The sequence below is a fragment of the Gracilinanus agilis genome, chromosome 2 (assembly GCF_016433145.1).
Source record: "Gracilinanus agilis isolate LMUSP501 chromosome 2, AgileGrace, whole genome shotgun sequence".
In the NCBI taxonomy this organism is placed as follows: Eukaryota; Metazoa; Chordata; class Mammalia; order Didelphimorphia; family Didelphidae; genus Gracilinanus; species Gracilinanus agilis.
This window is the reverse complement of record NC_058131.1, coordinates 249,764,468-249,785,169: the sequence shown is the minus strand read 5'-3', so window position 1 is coordinate 249,785,169 and position 20,702 is coordinate 249,764,468. Positions and strand designations below refer to the sequence as shown.

General features: G+C 33.8%; 1 non-coding gene across 1 annotated transcript; it reads left to right on the top strand.

Annotated features, from left to right (window-relative positions):
- Positions 1 to 16,032: 16,032 nt before the first annotated feature.
- Positions 16,033 to 16,136, top strand: LOC123238329. The gene has a single exon (XR_006505531.1). It is a non-coding gene; the product is annotated as a U6 spliceosomal RNA (small nuclear RNA).
- The last annotated feature ends 4,566 nt before the right edge of the window (positions 16,137 to 20,702 follow it).

The following is a 20,702-nucleotide window of genomic DNA, read 5'->3' as shown; positions in this document are numbered from 1 at the left end:
AGTAGCTGAGGTTGGATTTTAACTCATGTCTTCCTGACTCCAGAACCAGTAATCTAGTCACTGAGTCACTTAGCTGCATTTTATTCACTGCGAAACCTAGAGCATTTCACAATCTCAGTTTCTAATATCTGTACAGGATATAGCACAGTGCCAGGAACATATTAGATACTTAATAATAGTTTATTAAGATGATTACCAAAAAAAGAGGATAGACATATGAAGTGATACAAAGTGAAATGAGCCAAACCGGAAAAATGTTGTACACAGTAACAAGAATACTATATGATAATCAACTATGAATGCCAACTATTTTCAAAGGCAAGAAAAGTCTTGAACAACTCCAAAGAACTCATGATGTAAAAGAAAATCCATGACCATAGAAGGAACAGATGGAGTCCTAATGCAGAATAAAACACACCATTCTTCACTTTATTTACTCCATGAATTTTTCTCTAGAATAAGCAATATGTGTCTTGTTTCACAACATGAGGAATGGAAAATGATATTATATGATATTGTATGTATAACCTATATAATATTACTTGCCTTCTTGGGGGAAGAGAGGAAGGAGAAGGAAGGGAAAAAAGAATAAGATTTTTGGACATAGCTAATGTGAGATTTGTTTCTCTTAGATAAACATATTTATTATAATTAATTACATGTTTATAACAACTCATATGTATTACAATATTATTTCAAATATATTATATGATAAAAATTAATATAAATGTTAATGCAAAAAAATTTCAAATGTTCATTCTCTTTCCTTTCTTTCCTTTATCTTCATACTGGACATAATCATTCATTCCCTGGCTCTCCATAACCAAAAAACTAATACCAGAAAATAAAAAGGAGTCACCCAATGTCAGACAAACAGTTAATAGTTGAGTCAGCATTTGAATCAAGGTCCTGTGACTCTAAATCCAATACACTGTCCTCTCCACTATACCACTAGAGTCCTGCTATGATTTTATTAGCACACTTACCTCTAGCTATCTTTATCCATTAAAATTATTATGGTATACTAGATTGAGAGTTGGAATTCAAGTCATTAAGAACCAGGCTCAAATCTTTAGTAGATCAAGTGCTAAACTTGGAATCAGGAAGACTCAAAATAAAATCTTACATCATACACTTACTGTTTGACCTTATGTAAGCAATTTTACTTCTCTACGCCTCTGTTTCCTCACATGTCAAGTAAGAAGTTTGAACTCAAGCTCCTTTGTTTCTTTCAAAATGAAAATCTATGGCAGTACTGCTACTGATGGATAATAACTATGCTCATGGGCAAGTTATTGAATCTTTAAGTGCCTCCAAATAACCCTTCAAAACATTTGCTTTGCTGAAATATTTCCATGCGAAGAACTCCCTACTCAAACAAAATCATAAATCAGAAAATATATTTCTAACATATATGCATGTCCATATTCACACATATATGGGTGTATGTTTTTATGTGGGTATATGTTCCTGAATAAAGGATTTATGCATATCAGCTGCCTTTTCCTTGGCTATATAGCTGTTTCTTGGCTCATCTCTTTAAACATATTTTCAAGAGAAAGATTCTTTGGAATATCTTAAATGCTTGCATTCCTTTTAGCTGCTATGTTCTCTCCCTTCTTACTTGGACATTTTATAAACAATTTGAGGCCTTTTCTTATTGTAGCCCAACAACTGTAGCAATGTGGAAAAGATCCAATTATAGGGTCTCAATGTATGTCTTCATTCTGTCTGAAAAAGAATACTTTGATCCAATTGAGTTTTTCTCATTCTTTCTAAAAACTTTGACTTTCATTGACCTTTTCCTTATGTGTGCCTCTTTAAGAAGAGATTAGAGATTCTTTCCTTGTTCGTGTTGCAGGCAAAAGTAGATATGAAATACTACAATACAAAAGCCAATACATTTGGAGGGAAAAGTCTTTATTTTTACTAAAGGGAACATCTGCCACCTTCATCTTCATGTTCTTTTTCCAGGAAGTATGAAATTCTCTTAAACTCAGTACAAGTTTCTTCATGAAACAGAAGAAAACAAAGCTGTGTGATTTAAAGAACCTTGTACTGAGAGTTAGAAAATTAAGGTTCAAAGTCTGGAGCTACCAGAAACTAGTTAAGTGACCTTATGTTAGTCATTTTAGCCTATTTCTACTCTGTAAATGAAGATAAATTTAACCTCTAGGATTCCTTCTAGATCCTGAGTTCTAAAATACTACAATGTAAATAAAAGGGAGCCTGAGAGTTTCTTTTGGATGCCAGAAAACGTGAAGCTCTGTCCATGGTAGCCAACATATTAAACCACGGAAATCATTTGTCAAATAGTTCACTTACAGATACAAATCATAGATTTGCAGCAATTTAGAACCTAGAGACTTTAGGGAATCAGCTCGTCTAGGGGTTGTTAACCTAATTGTGCCGAAGATTCCTTTAGTTTTCTGTTAGAGCATTTTAGAATCAGCTTTTTAGAACCAGCTTTTATCTACATTCAGTATTGAAAGGGCTGATAAATTTGAGTTAAAGATTAGTGAAAAATAATGATGTAATTTTCCCCATAAAAATTTACATACTCCTTTAAATCTTTCAATTTGCCTCTTGTGGTTCTATGGTTCAGTATTTAAAAACTCCGGATTTAGTGCAATCTCTATTTTACAGAGCAGGAAACTGATTTGTTCAAGTCCACCCAACTGGTTAATGCACAGGCAAGACTTTTAAAAAAAATTTGGGGAGGACTAGATTGTGAATCATAAAACTATGTTCAAGTATCACTCTACTATTCATGACCTGTCTGACCTTGGGCAAGGAACTTAATTTTCTTAACCTCAGTTTCCTTCTTTATAAAAGTAGAAGATTAGACTAGGTGATCATTATGATCCTTCTAGCTACAAAAGTTTATATTCCTATGGGACCTCTGGTGGATTTTTTCCCTACTAGATAAATTTCAGGTTGACTCCAAAAAATGTTTTAAAAAACATTATTTGTGAAAGTAAAAATTTCAGTTCAACCAACTCTTTAGAAAGATAGATACTAGGAGAGTAAAGGAGGAAGAAGATGTAAAAATAAATACAATTCTACTTATTTTCAAAATGTCAGTCTGATGTTTATTTGTAGATATTGCTGAAGTGTTATGTGTTGTAATTCCACAGACTTTATTTATTATGTTGGCTTTACTGGTGACAGGTCTATAATATAGGATACAATTCCATACTGCTTTTAAAGTAGTCACCAAGAACACTGTGCTTCCTATTTTGCTCTATGGTATGATAAAGGGAACACTAGGCTGGGAACCAGGAGATTAGAATTCGTTTTTGTTGTTGTTATTCTTTGTGTTTTAAAGATATATTATTTTTCCAATTACATGTAATGACAATTTTCCACATAAATTCACTTAAGTTTTAAGATCCAAATTGTCTCCATCTTTCTCTTTCCTCCATCCTGGGGATGGTAAGCAATTTTATCTGGGTTATGCATGTATTATCATGCAAAACATTTCCATATTGTTCATTGTTGTAAGAGAATACTTCTATAAAACCAAAGCCCCCAAATAAAAACAAATAAATAAAAATGAAAAATAGTATGCTTTGATCTGCATTCTGGTTCTAGCAGTTCTTGTTCTGTAGGTAGAATGTATTCTTTGTTATAAGTCCTTCATAATTATCCTGGATCATTGTATTACTGAGAGTAATAAAGTCTTTCACAGTTGATTACTAAACAATATTGCTCTTACTCTGTGTAATGTTCTTCTGGTTCTGCTTATTTCACTTTGCATCAGGTCATGTATGTCTTTCTAGCTTTTTTCTGAAATCGTTGTGCTCTTCATTTTTTATAGCAAAATAGTATTCCATAACCATCATATACCACAGTTTGTTTAGCCATTCCCCAATTGATGGACTTCTTAATTTCCAATTATTTGCCATCACAAAAAAAAGCTGCTATAAATGTTTTTTGTACAAGTAGGTCCTTTCACCTCTTTTTTTTCTCTTTGGGATACAGAACAAGTACTGGTATTACAGAATCAAAGGTTATACAGAGGTTTATAGCCCTTTGGACATAGTTCCAAATTGCCCTCCATAATGATTGGATCAGTTCACAACTCTACCAACAATTCATTAGTGGTAAGACCAGACTTCTAATCTGATCTCTATCACTAATAAATTTTGGTAAGTTCAAGTCACTTCTCTTTTTTGGGTTCCAAATTTCATTCTTTGGGAAATTAAGATAATGCAAATGATGATCATCAGCATCCCCTTCTTTTTGGACATTTTTAGGATTTCAAGCAATAAGAAATTTTTAGGATTTCAAGCAATAAGAAATTTTCCAAAACACAATGACCACTTTCATCCTTCCTACTAGGATTTAGAGAGTTGAAGTTAATCTGTTGGATTTTGTGATCCTTAACTATAGAAGCATAAAATTGAAAAGTCTGAAATGGAGTTCAAGTTCATCCAGTCCAATCCTCTACCTTCAGACAAGAAAATTTCAGCTCTTTCTACCTTTAAAAGCCTATAATTCCATGTCTTTGAAGACCTAAACTATCTAAAATTTCCCACTTCTAAAACTCAGAAGTGTATGATATTCACATTATTTATTACTTAGGAACAATTATTTCATAATGCCACAAACGTTTTCTTTTTTGGAAAAAAAAACCTTACTTAAGCCTTAGAATCAATATTGTGTATTGGTTACAAAGCAGAAGAGCAGAAAGGGAAAGGCAATTAGGGTTAAATGACTTGCCTAATATCACAAAACTAGGAAGTATCTGAGGCCAGATTTGAAACCAGACCTCCCAAATCTAGACATGGCTCTCAATCCACTAAGCTACCTAGCTACCTGCCCCCATATATTTTCAATGAAATATGTTTAAGTGATATATAAACCTTACATAAATAACAAAATACTATGTAAATATTAGGTACTCTGTATTATTATTATTATTATTATCATTATCATTATCACTATCATTACTAGACATAGGGAATGGTCATAGCTATTGAAGTATCTTAGTAGGTTAGAATCTAATTCTGAGATGAGCAAAGGAATATTTTGATGCGACTTCACTCTAATCATTTTTGAAAAGAAAAAACCTGTCAAAATCACACAGCAAGAGTCTTAAAAAACAAAACAGGTTGTGGCTTCCCTCTACTTCATTGAAGAAAGTTATCTTCTTAGCAAGTAAAATCATATATGCAGAGCTAGAAAAGTCTTCAGGTGTCATCTTGGCTACATCCTCCATTGTGTAAATAAGGATATTAAGACTTAGAAAGGGCAAGTGATTTTCCAATAGTCTCAAAGATAGCAAGTATCAGAGACAAGATTCAAAATCTGAAGCCGCTTCCTCAAAGACTGAGGTTCAAATGGTTTCCCTGCCAAGCCTTTGTATGAAAACCACTTCAAAGTTCTATAGGATGGTACACCTGCATGGCAGCCATGTCAAACACTTCTAGCCTTTTCTCTGGCCAAGTAGGAAAGTTAAATTGAACTACTTTATCTAGCACTGGAAAAAGAGAATTATTTTTCTTTTTTCACACTTTACATTTGAGAAACATTTATTAATCTTGTACTTCATGCAAAGAATTGCAATTGATGCTGAGGGAAATAGGAATCCTGCTTTCATGAAATCCACATTTTGATTTTGGGTATATGAAAGAGATACAAATAACTTTAATACAAAAATCATACCTGTTAAGGGCATAAGAGAAATACTAACTAAGGGATATACCATATCAAAAAAGAATATTATGAAGTGGGGAAATACATTAAGGAATTCAGGAAATTTTCATTATTTTTAAAAGTTTTTAAAGTTTTAAATTTTTCATTATTTTTAAAGTTGTATTGGCATCTTTTATTTTTACATTATCTTCATTTCTAAATATACCTCAACTTCATCTTCTCAAAGAATAAAAAAGAGAGAGAAAAGCAGCTCAGCACATATAGGTAATACATCAACTGAATCTGACATTATGGAAAATGTTCAATTACCCTTTTTCCCCCCAAAAAAGGAAGGACATGCTTTTTCCCATATCTTTTTCAGGATCAAACTTAGTCATTGTAATTATACTGTTGGTTTAGATGCTGTGTCTGTTCTTTCCACTTCGTTATGACCACTGTGCTTATTGTTTGATGTCCTCTGTTCACTTCATTCCTCATTGCTTGATTATGCTTCTTTGAATTGTTTATATTCTCTTATTTGTCAAATATAATGGTCTTTTCTTAATGTTTGACCTCTCTGAAGCTTTTGACAATGTCAATTAATCCCTTCTTTATACTCTTCTCTAGGTTTTTTACAACATTGCTCACTTTTTGTTTTTCTCCTACCTCAGTCTCCTCTGCTGAATCTTTATCCAAGTTATGCCAACAACTTGTGTGCTCCCCAAGACTGTCTCCAGTCCTCTTTTCTTCTTCCTCTATACTTTCATGCTTGGTGATTTCATCAGTTCTCTTGCTTTCATTTACCATCATTATGGAAATGAGTCCTAAAAACTCAAAATCTATTTACCCGGTCCTAATCTGTCTCCTGACTTTGTATCTTACATCTACAACAGCTTATTGGAATCCAGAACTGGATACTCTTGAGACAGTTTAAATTCAGGATAGCCAAAACTGAATTAATTATTTTTTCCTACCTCCAAACATTCCCTTCTTCCTAACTTTCCTATTTCTGTGGAGAACCCCACCATCCCCTTAGTTCAAGGCTTCCAACTTAACTGACATCTTCTCATTCTTACCCAATCCCATACCCAAATTATTTTTAAGTCCTTTCTACTCTATCCTCCTAACATCTTTCATTTATTTCCCCTTCCTTTCTCTGATATTGCTACCACACTGGTTCAGGTCTTCATTACTTTTTTCCAGTACTATTGCAATAGTCTCCTGAGTTTTCTCCTTTTCATATCTTCCCATTTCCAGTCCTACCTCCATTCAGATATCAGTGATCTTCCTAAAGAGCATGTTTAACCATTTCACACTTTCAATAAATTGTAGTAGCTTTGTATTACTTCCAGGATCAAATATAAGATACCCTGGCTTTTGAGACCCTAATAAAATGACTCACTCCTACTTTTCAAGTCTTTTGAAACCTTGCTCCTTCCCACATATATTGAAACTGGCCTCCTTCCTGGTTCTTTGAACAAGACAGTTCAATTCCTGACTCCAAGGTTTTTCACAGACTGTCCTCCATGCTAAGAACCCTTTCTTCTATATATTTCTGCCTTCTGGCTCCCCTGACTTCCTTCAAATCTCATCTATAATTCCTTCTTATAAAAGGCTTCTACAAAACAAAAACAAACAATTTTTTCTGATTCCCTTCTAATGCTAGTACCTTCCCTTTATTGTCTTCCCTATTATAATATGAGCTACTTTTTTTTTTTTGCTTTTTTTTATAACCTCAGAATTTAGCACAGAGTCTGGCACATAGTAGACCCTTCTTTAAAAATGTTTGATTTTTCATGGTGTAATACTTTTCTATTACATTTAGATACTCCAATTTGTTTAGCTATTTCTCAATCAATAAACATCTACTTTGTGGCCAGTTCTTTGCTCTCAAAAAAGGTTTATCATGAATATGTTTATATATTTGGGACCTGTGTCTCCACCTTTGACTTGAAACCTCATCCCTACAGCTGCATACATTTTATATGGATCTCTGTGTGTATGCGTATGTGTATGAATGTGTAGACAGTCTAAATAAATTAATATGTGCAAATATAAACATATTATATAAAAATATGTATTTTTCCCTCCTCTGCTACATTAGCCTCTTAATGACAAAGATTGTCACTTTGTGCTTGTATCCCTAGTTCCTAGAAAAGTTTCTAGTACTAGTAAATTTTTGTTTATTTTTCGATTGATTTTACTACTTTGCTGTATATGCTGTAGTAAGGTCACTGGAACAAAGTATTAAAACATTACTTTTATTTATTTTTTATTTTTTTAAACCCTTAACTTCTGTGTATTGGCTCCTAGGTGGAAGAGTGGCAAGGGTGGGCAATGGGGGTCAAGTGACTTGCCCAGGGTCACACAGCTGGGAAGTGTCAGGCCAGATTTGAACCTAGGACCTCCCGTCTCTAGGGCTGGCTCTCAATCCACTGAGCTACCCAGCTGCCCCCAAAACATTACTTTTAATATAATTACAAATTGCTTTCTAGGATAGCTGGATAAGTTCACATCTCCATCAACAGTGAATCGGTGAACCTGTCTTCACATTGCTCCTCCAATGTGATTTACTACCATGTGTTGTCTTCTTTTTCAGTTTGCTAGGTATGAAGTTAAAGCTTAAAGTCATTTCAATTTGCATTTTTCTTACTTTTGGTGATTTGGAGCTATCTTTGATATGATTATTAATAGTCTACAATTCTTTTGTAAAGTTTTTTTTTCCTATCCTTTGACCATCCATTCATTAAAATATAGTTTTTGGTCTTCTATATCTGTGTTGATTCCCTATATGTTATGGAAAACAGATCCTTATCTTACATATTTTCTCAGTTGATGGCTTCTTAGATTCTTATCCAAGTTGAATTGATTTGTTCATATAAAACCTCTTTTAATTTTATATAACTGAAATTATCTAGTCCACATTTTTAATATCAACTAATCCTTCCTTTGTTAAGAACCATCTTCCTAGTCATAGCTTTAAAAGATACAAGATTGTATTCTCTTCTGAGTTTTAAAATTTTTGTGAGTTTAATGTTTAGTTTAAATATCCTATCTGTATTTATTTTGGTATATGTGGGAAAATGGTAGTCAACTCTAATTCTTGCTGAACTATTTCTCAGTTTTCCCAGTAATTTTTGTCAAATAGGTGAATCTTACCAAGCAATTTATGATGCTAGGTGTATTGAACACTGGGTTATTGAGTGGAATTATTTGTGATTCTTCCTTGATTAGTTCATTCAATTGATCTGTTTTTCTAATTTTAAACCTATACCAAATAGTTTTGATGATTACTATAGTGTAATTTGAGGCCTGAAAATGCTAGGCATCCTGCATTTCTATTTTTTTTCATTTCACTTGAGTCTCTAGATCTTTAGTGCATGAATGTTGTTTTATTTCTAGCTCTATAAAGCTGATTAGTAGTTTGATTAGTATAGCACAAAGTTCATAAATTAACATAGAAACTATCATCATTGTGATGATGTCAACATTATGGTCCAACAGTTCTTTATTTCTCAGAGTGTTTTAGGAATAGTTTGGTGGCTCAGTGACTGAAGCTCCAGGTCTAGAAATAGAAAGGTCCTGAGTTCAAATCTGACCTCAGAAATATTCTAGCCATGTGACTCTGGACAAGTCACTTAAACCCAATTGGCTGACCCTTATCATTCTTCCATCTTGGAACTGAATTTGATATCAATTCTAAGACAGGAGATAAGGTTGTTTTTATTTGTTTGTTTTTTGAGAAAACTGTCAGCTTTTATTTTATGAAGAAACATTATAAAGACTCTTATATGAAATACATTTGTTTATTTTTAATTTTATTTTAATATTTTTCCACAGTTACATAACTTATGTTCTTTTCCTCTCCACTCCCAGAGCCGACAAGCAATTCCACTGGGTTATACAAGTATTATCACTCAATACCTATTTCCATATTATTCATTTTAATAAAGAGTAATCTTTTAAAAACCAAAACCCTACATCCTATATCCATATAAACAAATGATAAATCAAATGTTTTCCTTCTGCATTTTGTCAAGGTTTTTTTAAAAAGATTATTACATAGTTGTTTTGTAGGATTTGAACATTGTGATAAATTGACTCAGATATTTAATATATTTTAATTATTTGTCAATTCATCAAGTATTTAATAAGTTCCTGCTATGTGGAGAGTACTATGTAAGTTAGAAAGACATAACATTTAGATATCATCCTAAGCCTGATGGAGTATATAATATTCTAGGAAAATAAAGTAAATATACATATAGCCACAATAGAAAACAATGAACCATATGGGTTTAGATGAAATATAGTGTTATGTGACATCAAGGGGTAAAGAGATAATCATTACTAGTTAGCAAGATAAAAGAAAGATTCATGAAAGTGACACTATTTAAGTTGATTTTAAAGGATGGATGCAGGTAGGTAAGATCTTTATTAATTAACTATTATTTATTTTAATTATGTTATTTATTATAATTAATTTATTAATTAACTACTATGAACCAGGGACTGTTCTACTCCATAAATATTATTTCATTTGACCTCATAATGGCCTTGAGGTAGGTACTGTTATTATCTTCATTTTAAAGTTGAAGATACTAAGACAGACAGAGATTTAGGTGATCTTCTCAAGCACACAACTGCTAGTAAGTGTATCTGAGATCACATTTAAATTCAGGTCTTCCTGACTTCAGGTCCAGAGCCTTTGGGACTCTATCACTTCACTCCCTTAGATTTCACCCAAGAAGGTAAAGGATGAAATTTCAGATACAGGCAATAGCATCAGCAAAGGAACAAAGAAAGGAAAGCCTAGCATATACTTAGGGGACAAAATCCTTTCTGGCTGGAGTCCTGAGTACAGTCAAGATCAGCATGAGAAACAGCTAGAAAAGCAGAGTCAACATAAGCCTCTGGAGGTCCTTATTTTCAAGGCAAAAGAATTACTTTAATGGTTAGGCAAAAGGGAGTCATTGAAAATTTTTGAACTGAGCAATAGCATACCGAATCATTACAGAAGGAGGATAAGCCTAATAGCAACAGGGACATATGGATAGAGCAGAGAGTGGAGCAGAGAATAACTGAAGATAGGGAAAGTACAGCAAAAATTTAAGCCGATTTATTGAGGCCTTATATTGAGGTAATGGTAGTAGTTAAAAAGAAGAGGAGATGGAGGTGGCAGGTAGGTGAGTGTGCTGGCTAACAATGAAATCAAAAGAAGAAAAATTCAGAGATGCCTAGTAACCTTCTCTAAGGGCATATATACAAGCTTCTTTTCACTGTGGGATAAAATAAAATTAAACTGTCCTAATAAAGTGTTCCTTTTCCAAGGATGGTCTTCATACCTGTTAGTCTTATTTTGGTAAGCAAACAATGCCATGTATGTGCCTGAGGAAATAAATTGGAATCCAAGGAAAACCCTGGCTACTGATAAGTCTTATGGAGGTACTGTGATAATTTCTGTTTCGTGATGAGAAGAGCAGCACAGGTCGCTGCAAAGCTAAGGCAAGAAAACTGGTGCCAAATGGAAAAGCAAAAGACCTGAGAAGGATAACAGAATAATGATTATACCTGGCTTTGATTGACAACTTGCTCTGAATGAAGTAAGCATGGAGTGGTGGTAGCAAAGAGATTAAAAGTCAATATTCCAGGGGTCTGTTCCCAGCTCCTTCCCAAGCTCATTGTGTGACTTTGGGCAAGTCGTTAATTTCCCACAGCCTGAACAACCTTATCTGGAAAAAAGAGATAAACGGAGACAATGCCTAGTTGGTACAGTCTGCTGGGGTCCCTGGATAAAACATATGTGGTGAGGGCAAATTCTTATGTTCAAACTGCTTTACCAATGTTAATTAATCCTCCAAGCATCCCCAAAACACTGTAATATTATCCATATATTACAGCTGTGGGACCTGAAGCAGAGAGAGTAAATGTCTTGTCCAAAGACATAGAAGAAATCAGCACCAGAGCAGAGATTAGAAATCCATAGGGTTTATATTCAAAGGGTTTTAACCTCATTTTATAAAATATAGGAGAGTGCCTGAAACATTCTGGAAATGCAGGTTCTGTAAGAGTGAATTATAAAGAGAAAATATGAATACTTATACATGGTAAAGGGCATACTTAAAAAGTAATCCAATCTATTATTTGTGAAGGTAGAGAGAAAATCTTCCAAGCCTTATAAGCAATAAACAGGATAATTCAAGGATCCATAGACAAGTTTAAGGATTCTTTCATAGGCCAAGGAATATAATTGTTTTGACTGTTAGTCTGAGGCTTTGAACTGCCTTGGGTCCTCCACTAATCTGTTCTCTTAGGCTTGTTGATTTATCTATCAAATTAAGACTGCTTGGTCGGAGCATCAGGGCCTTTTCCCATCACATTAAACCCTACAATTATGAATCAGTGGGGAAGTAGTAGTTGAGTTTAAAGATCACATCAGTATTCTGACATGGAAAAAAGCAATATCTTTTGGAAGTCTCCTCCTAAACCATCAATAAATTGCTTTCCTCTTCATTCCCCACTCCCTAAATATTGTGATAAACAATCTGCCTTCCCACCTCTAGTCTGTTTCCCTTCAAACCATCCTATATATTAAAGTCAGATTAATGAAACATATTTGCATAATAATTTTTGGTTTGTTTCCAAGGGATTTAATGTATTATACCATCTCAGATCTACATCAAACATTTATCTAGCACTTAGGGAGTAATGTTCTAAGCAGAATAAAAGCCAAGGATAAATGAAACATTATACTTCTCAAGAAGTTTACAAACTTTTGGTGTGATACAACATATTTATGAATAACTATAATATGAACTAAAACATGAAAACTACATTAAAATAGTATATGCAATGTGATGGGTAACATATAAGGAAAGAAGAATAATTTTCCACTGAAGAATGAGAGAAGGCTTCATGAAGGAGATAGCAGCTGAGCTAGTTGTTGAAGCATGGGTGATAGATGTTATCAGAATTGTTGAAATAGAATGCACCAGATTAGGCAATATCTTGGATTGAAGGTTGTGGGAGATTGAGAAGTCGAAGATGATTCCCAGATTGTGATTTCTTTTCTTTAATAAAAATAAAGAAGTTAATAAGAAGGGTAAGGTTGAGGGAATGGAATGGAGATAGGATGAGTTCTGTTTTAAATATATTGAATTTGAAATACCTAATGAATTTTAAAATATCCAGTAAGTGGTTGGTGATGTCAGACTACAGCTCAAGAGATATTAGGGATACATAAATAAATTGGGAATCCTTCTAAACAGTTATGCTTATATCCATAAAAAATCATGTAGTTACCAAGAAAAATATGTAGAAAGAAAAGAGAATAGGATAAAATAGTTTTTAAGACATTCTCACAATTAGAGAGAAATATCTGAGGAATAATCCAGCAATGGAAATTGAAGAGGAGTTAGACAAATAGGAGGAAAACCCAAACAGAGCAATGTCACAAAAACCTAGAAAAGAAAAAGTATCCATGAGGAAAGGATATCCTGTGCTTTAGAAAGAATAAAGACAAAACAAGCCATCTATGAACAATTTTCAAAATAATATCCCATAATTGTAACAAAATGAACATGTTTTACAATGATTATCTTCAACAATACAATGAGTGCCTGGGGAAATGCTATTCTCAAGTCTCTTTCAATCTCAGATCTCTCCCTGACCCAACTTCCCAAAGACTTCACTGAAATAACAAATGAGTGCCATCTTTAATAAATGCTCATTTTATTTATTACTTCTTTGCTTGAATAGGTTCTCTGCATGAGGCACCTAGTATAGTGCTTAGAAGTCCCTAGACAAAAAGATTATTTTAGCTATGATCTCCAATACAAACTTCTAAAATGAATCATTATATTCACCTCTATCTCTACTGCTTTTCGAATTTCTTATAATAAGTATCATGAATTCATTCTGAAATTATGGAATTTTGTATAAAGTTATGGTTGACTTTTTTTTAATTACCCCATAATTAAAGGAAGAATTTCATCATTTTCCTTCCAAATGATCTGCCTTTCCCAGCTTCTGTCTCTGTTTATGACTCTACCTTTACCCCAATTAACTAGCATCAAAACTTCAAGTTATATTTCACTTACTCTTATATAAAGTAGTTGGGCAAACCGCATTGTGGGATAGGCTTCCATTAGAGTCTTCCACGCTGACAGAATTTAAGTCAGGTCTTATAAGGATATCTGACACTCTACTAAGCAATAGACAGAAAGTTAAACCTAACTAGGTAATTTAGCAATTACATATTGTTCATTATTATTTTCTAGTCTCAGACTTATCTCCAACTATACTATGAGTTCCTTGAAAGAACAGACCATATATCATTTGTCATCTGCATCCCTCTTGGTGTCAGGCACAGTACATATAGTGAGTATTCAGGTATTTGCTAAATGATTGAGTTGCTGGTATTAAATTTGGGTACCATGGATGCTCTAAGACTTTTGCTAAAGTAATGCATATTTGCTGGTATCTAAGAGCCACTGACAAACTTCACAAAGGCTCAATAGCAGAAATGTGAATGATTACATGTATTTCTTGGTTGTTTTTAATGAAGTCAGATACTCTGTGGGCCTTCTCTGGAACCATTGCAATAAAATAGTATGCTCTGTGAGTACCCTACAGGGAAAACAAGAACTCAGCTAATATATTTTAAATATTTCTTTGATTTCCCTTGTAACTCCCAAATTTCATATTTCACACCAGGCTATTCATATCATTGTAAATATTACATATCACAGTAAATATAGAAATAGGAAAGGCATGAAAAGAGGTAAAGATAGAAAATACTCTGCAAGTCGAATTCCACAAGTATTAATAAGTGAACTTGTTTCTGAAAGGATGTCATAAAGGCATCTCAGGTTTTTGTTTAACCCTTCTGGATGTCATTAGATTATGATACTCAAATTCCCAAAAGTGGAAGGGATTTCAGAGGACATTTAGTCCAATCTGTCCCTGAGCAGGAATCATCTCTACAATATCCCTGAAATGTAACCAACTAACTTGACACTAAAGACCCCCAATGAAGAAGATGATTATAATTTTGAATAGCCCTGATTTTTTAAGGAACTTTTCCTTAATCAAGTCAAAATATTATGTTTTACACTTTTCAATCATTAACACCTTTGGGTCCAAGCTAAACAAGTGTAACTGTTCTTCCACATTCTCATCCTTCAAATACCTGTAACCATACTATATCCTTCCTAACTTTCTTCTCTGTACTCAATTTCATCTATTTTTCAACTTTATATGATATGATCTTCAGTCTCCTCACTATTTTATTCAGCTGCCACTCATTCCTGTTCCAATTTATTAATATCCCACCTAAAATTTAGCACTGAAAACCTAACACAATACTTCAGATACGTCATGACCACTGGTAACTGGAACAAATTGTGTGATTTGACTCTATGTTGGAGGTAATTGTAGAGACCTAAAATGCTGAGGATCTTGAATTTTCATTTTAATTCTTAATTTTGGGTCCATGTTCCAAGACCCTTTGCAATTTACTGAACAAACCAAGTTGGTCAGGGTTCAAGAGGTACTTGTCTTGTCTAAAGGCAGTTAGGCATGTTGGGTAGAACACTGAGGTTAAAGTTAGAAGACTGGTTTGAGTCTTGCCCATGTCGTTTACTAGATTTTAATAAGATAATTAATTTGTCAAAATCTCCACTTACTCATTTCTAAAATTAGGATAATAAAGTTTGACCACCTATTTCATAGGATTATTGGCAGAATTCAGTATGCTCTATAACCATTATGTCTTATTTTTATCTTTCAAACTTATATATTACTCTTTGTGGAACAATTTTTTCATATCCACATGCCAATGTAACTTCATTTTGTTTCCTTTGCTTCTCAAAACATATTCTTTTCTTTTTAAGCCTTATCTCAACTTCACATAGCAAATGTTTTCCCAGGATGAATCATATTACATGAAAATTGATTAATTCTCCTGAGACAGACCCTGAGGTATCTTCCAATTCAGTGACTGTGATTCTGATTTTGATCCCTGGGCTTAAAATCTTCCTGCTTGGTAGGAGCTGCCAAGATTTATGCTTGGTCTACTGAACCAACCTCTGGAAGTCAACCTTCCCAACATGATAAGGCATAGGAATAGGACTCAATATCATTGTGAATAATCAGTATATCTGATCTTTCTCTTCATGCTAGAAAAATTCAATTTTTAAAAATGAAAAAAGATTTAATTTCTCCACCAGCTTTTACCTAGTTGGCTAAAGTAATAGGCATTCTACATAGCCTTTCATAGATTAGGTCCTATTCTTTTATTCCCACTATGAAAACATATGAGGTTCTAAAATTATAACTAATCCAAACATTCAAATTAAAATAATTTCTGGCAATTTAAGAAAAATTATTTTAGTGCTTGCTTCGTCAACACATATACTAAAATTGGAATGATACAGAGATTAGCATGGCTCCTGCACAAGGATGACACGCAAATTCATGAAGCGCTTGATATTTTTAAAGCCTTTGACAAAATACAACACCTGTTCCTATTGAAAACTCAAGAAATTATAGGAATACAAGGACCTTTCCTAAAAGTAATATACAGTATATTTTGAAAACCATCAACAAGCATCATGTGCAATGGCCATAAATTAGAAGCCTTCCCAATAAGATCAGGAGTGAAACAAGGATACCCATTATCACCTCTATTATTTAACATTGTACTAGAAATGCTAGCAGTAGCAATTAGAGAAGAAAAAGAAATTGAAGTTATTAAAATAGGCAATGAGGAGACCAAGCTATCACTCTTTGCAGATGATATGATGGTATACTTTAAAAATCCTAGAGAATCAACTAAAAAGCTAGTAGAAAGAAAACTTTAGCAAAGTTGCAGGATACAAAATAAATGCACATAAATCATCAGCATTTCTATATATTCCAACACATTATAGCAACAAGAGGTAGAAAGAGAAACACCATTTAAAATCACCCTAGACAATACAAAATACTTAGGAATCTATCTACCAAAAGAAACACAGGAATTATATGAACACAACTTAAAAACACTTTCCAAACAATTAAAACTAGATCTAAAGAATTGGAAAAACATTGATTGCTCCTGGGTAGGACAAGCTAACATAATAAAAATGACCATTGTACCCAAATTAATTTACTTATTTAGAGCCATACCTATCAAATTACCAAAAAACTTCTTTACTGAATTAGAAAACATTATAACAAAGTTCATTTGGAACAACAAAAGATCAAGAATATCACGGGAAATAATGAAAAAAAAAGTGAAGGAAGGTGGCCTAGCAGTACCAGATATTAAACTATACTATAAAGCAGAGGTCATCAAAACAGTATGGTACTGGCTAAGAGACAGAAGGGAGGATCAGTGGAATAGACTAGGGGTAAGTGACGTCAGCAAGACATTGTACAATAAACCCAAAGAGCCCAACTTTAGGGACAAAAATACACTATTTGACAAAAACTGTTGGGAAAATTGGAAAACAATATGGGAGAGATTAGGTTTAGATGAACATCTCACACCCTACACCAAGATAAATTCAGAATAGTTGAATGACTTGAATAAAAAGAAGGAAACTATAAGAAAATTAGGCAAACACAGAATAATATACTTGTCAGATCTCTGGGAAAGTGAAAATTTTAAAACCAAGCAAGAGTTAGAAAAAATTTCGAAATGTAAAACAAATAATTTTGATTAAATTAAATAAAAAAGGTTTTATACAAACAAAAACAGTGTAACCAAAATCAGAAGGGAAACAACAAACTGGGAAAAATCTTTATAACAAAACAACTCTGACAGAGGTCTAATTACTCAAATATTCAAGGAGCTAAATCAATTGTATAAAAAAAAATCAAGCCATTCCCCAATCAATAAATGGGCAAGAGACATGAATAGGCACATTTTCAGCTAAAGAAATCAAAACTATCAATAAGCACATGAGAAAGTGTTCTAAATCTCTAATAATTAGAGAAATGCAAATCAAAACAACTCTGAGGAACTATCTCACACCTAGCAAATTGGCTAAAATGATAGCAGGGGAGAGTAATAAATGTTGGAGGGGATGTGGAAAAATTTGGACATTAATACATTGCTGGTGGAGTTGTGAACTGATCCAACCATTCTGGATGGCAATTTGGAACTATGCCCAAAAAGCTCTAAAAGACTGCCTGCCTTTCTATCCAGCCATAGCATTTCTGCGTTTGTACCCCCAGAGAGCTCATAGGGGTAAAGACTTGTACAAAAATATTTATAGCCATGCTCTTTGTGGTGGCAAAATACTGGAAAACAAGGGTATGCCCTTCAATTAGGGAATGGCTGAACAAATTGTAGTATATGCTGGTGATGGAATACTATTGTGTTCAAAGGAATAATAAACTGGAGAATTCCATATGAACTGGAATGACCTCCAGGAATTGATGCAAAGTGAAAGGAGCAGAGCCAAAAGAACATTGTACACAGAGACTGATACACTGTGGTAAAATTGAATATAATGGACTTCTATACTGACAGCAATGCAATGACCCAGGACAATTCTGAGGGATTTATGAAAAACAACCCTACCCACATTCAGAGGAAGAACTACAGGAGTGGAAATACAGAAGAAAAACAACTGCTTGAACACATGGTTTGATGCGGACACGATTAGGATGTATACTCTTAATGACCATCCTAGAAAAATTATCATTAATATGGAAATAGGTCTTGATAGATGACACAGGAAGGGGGGATGAAGGAGAAAGTAAAAACATGAATCACGTAACCATGGATAATTTTTCTAAAATTATAATATTTTTAAAAAAAGAAAAATTTATTTTAGAAGTAATCAACTCAAGCTTCATGGGTAGATATTCCTATATATTGAAAATTTTCCAACCCAAGAATCCTTTTGATATTGCCTCTCCAATATTATTAATATATTTTTTAAACTCTTACCTTCTGTCTTAGTATCAATTCCAAGGCTAGAGAGTGGTAACAGATAGGCAATAATAAGTAACTTACCCAGAGTCACACAGCTAGGAAATGTCTGAGGTGAGAATTTGATCCCAGATCTACCTCCTGACTTTGGAACTAATGCTCTGCATGGTGCAACCTAGATGATCCCCTGTCCAATATTATTAACTACTGCTCTTGTATATAAACTCTCTACCTAGTCAGGCTGTTGATTCATTGTCCAAAAAGCTTGCCATGTGCATTACTATTTCCACATCCTTTCTCATACTTTTCTCATATCCATCACCCACACTTGGAATGTCCTCTCCAAATTTCTACTCACTCTCCAAATTCTAGCCCATCACATCTCCTCCTATAATCTCTCCATGATCACCCTAACAGCAAACAATAACAAGCAACATTATCAATAACACTGCCTCTCCAAATTTCTACTCACCATTAAGTCCTAATCCAAGTCACACCTTCTCTATTAATGACTCTATAATCACCATAACAATGACAATTAATAACATCAACATTAATAATTACATTTTGGAGATCTTACATCATCCATCCTCATATCACTGTGAATTAAGTACTTCAGGTAGCTGAAATTTAGAGAAATGGTGAGTAATGTTCTTATCCATGGTCACTTAGGTAGTAGGGGTAGAGGCAAGAAGTAAAAACTCAAGTTTCTGCTGAGTCCACACCCATAAGCTTTCTATAATAATATATTGTTGCTTTATATCCTTAGCAAACTCTCCTTCCTATGAATCCCCGCAAGTGTAATGACTGTCTTTGGCCCATTTATATGGCATAGAGCATAATACACTGTTCCATACTGTGTGCTCCATGTCTCAGTAAAGTTTAATAGCTCAAGACAACAGGGAGACTTTGCGGAAAGCCTATATTCTAGTTATATTTTTATCTTTGTTTATATTTTCATTCTTTGGATAACAGAAAATCCCATAAGATGACAGATACTACGGGAAACCACTTGACTTTAGTCAGATTTAGGAAAATGACTTTGGCAATTGTGTGGCAGATGGATTGTACTTAGCAGAGACTTGAAACATGAAGCCTAAATAAGAAGCTATTGAAACACTCCAAATGAAAAATGATGAGGGCCTAAACTAGGATGGTGGCTATAAAAATGAAGAAAATGGAAGATATCAAGAGTTACTATGGAAATAGACATTATAGATTTGGCAACTCATTGGATATATAAGATGAAAGAATGAGGAGTTGAGGATGCCACCAAGGTTGTGAATCTGGGTGGCTGGGCTGGTGGTCATCTTGACAATAGAAATTGAAATTAAAATAGAAATTCAGAAGAAAAATGCGTCTTACTTGAAGAGGTGGCTCTTCTACTCAACAAGGCTTAACTGATGTATATCTATATCTATATATCCTTGACACCCCTCCTCCTCCTATCTTCAATAGATTTCTCCTACTATCATTCCCCCATCTCTCTATAATCTTTAATCTATCTTTATGAATTCATTACTTCCCTGATGCCTACAAGCATGTCCAAGTTTTTTCCATCCTTTAAAAATGTCTAAACACAGACCCCACCATTTTTATACCTATTTGTTTTATGCCTCCTCTCTTTCTTTGCCAAACTCATTGAGCCCCTGCCCTCAAGAAGGTTGCATTCTGCTATGAGGACAAGTGTGCAAAAGGTATATTTTTGAGACAAAAAAGAATACTAAGATCTCTGCTAATTAGGGAATCAGGAAAAGCTTTCTTTAATGGTCATCCATGAAGAAAACTAGAGGTGAGAGTTGCTTACCAAGTGTATGGAATAGCCTGTAGAAAAACAAGTTACTTTTTCATTTCCATACCATATGGAGGCCAAATCAGAGTGAATATTAATGCCATGCCATTTCTTTAATGTGAAATGAGAAGAAATGAGAATTTTAAGTACTGAATAAAACTTTAAAATCTTCAGATGCAGAGTGCATATCTTTAAATAGGTTTGAATCTCCTCCTTTCCTTCCAGGTACATGCAGATCTCATCTGTTGTAACCCTAATTTGGAGGTCTGAGTGTATAGTGTAATGATGCAGTTTTTAGCTTCACTAGATATAAATTATCACATTTGCATTTTTGGACTTTTTCAG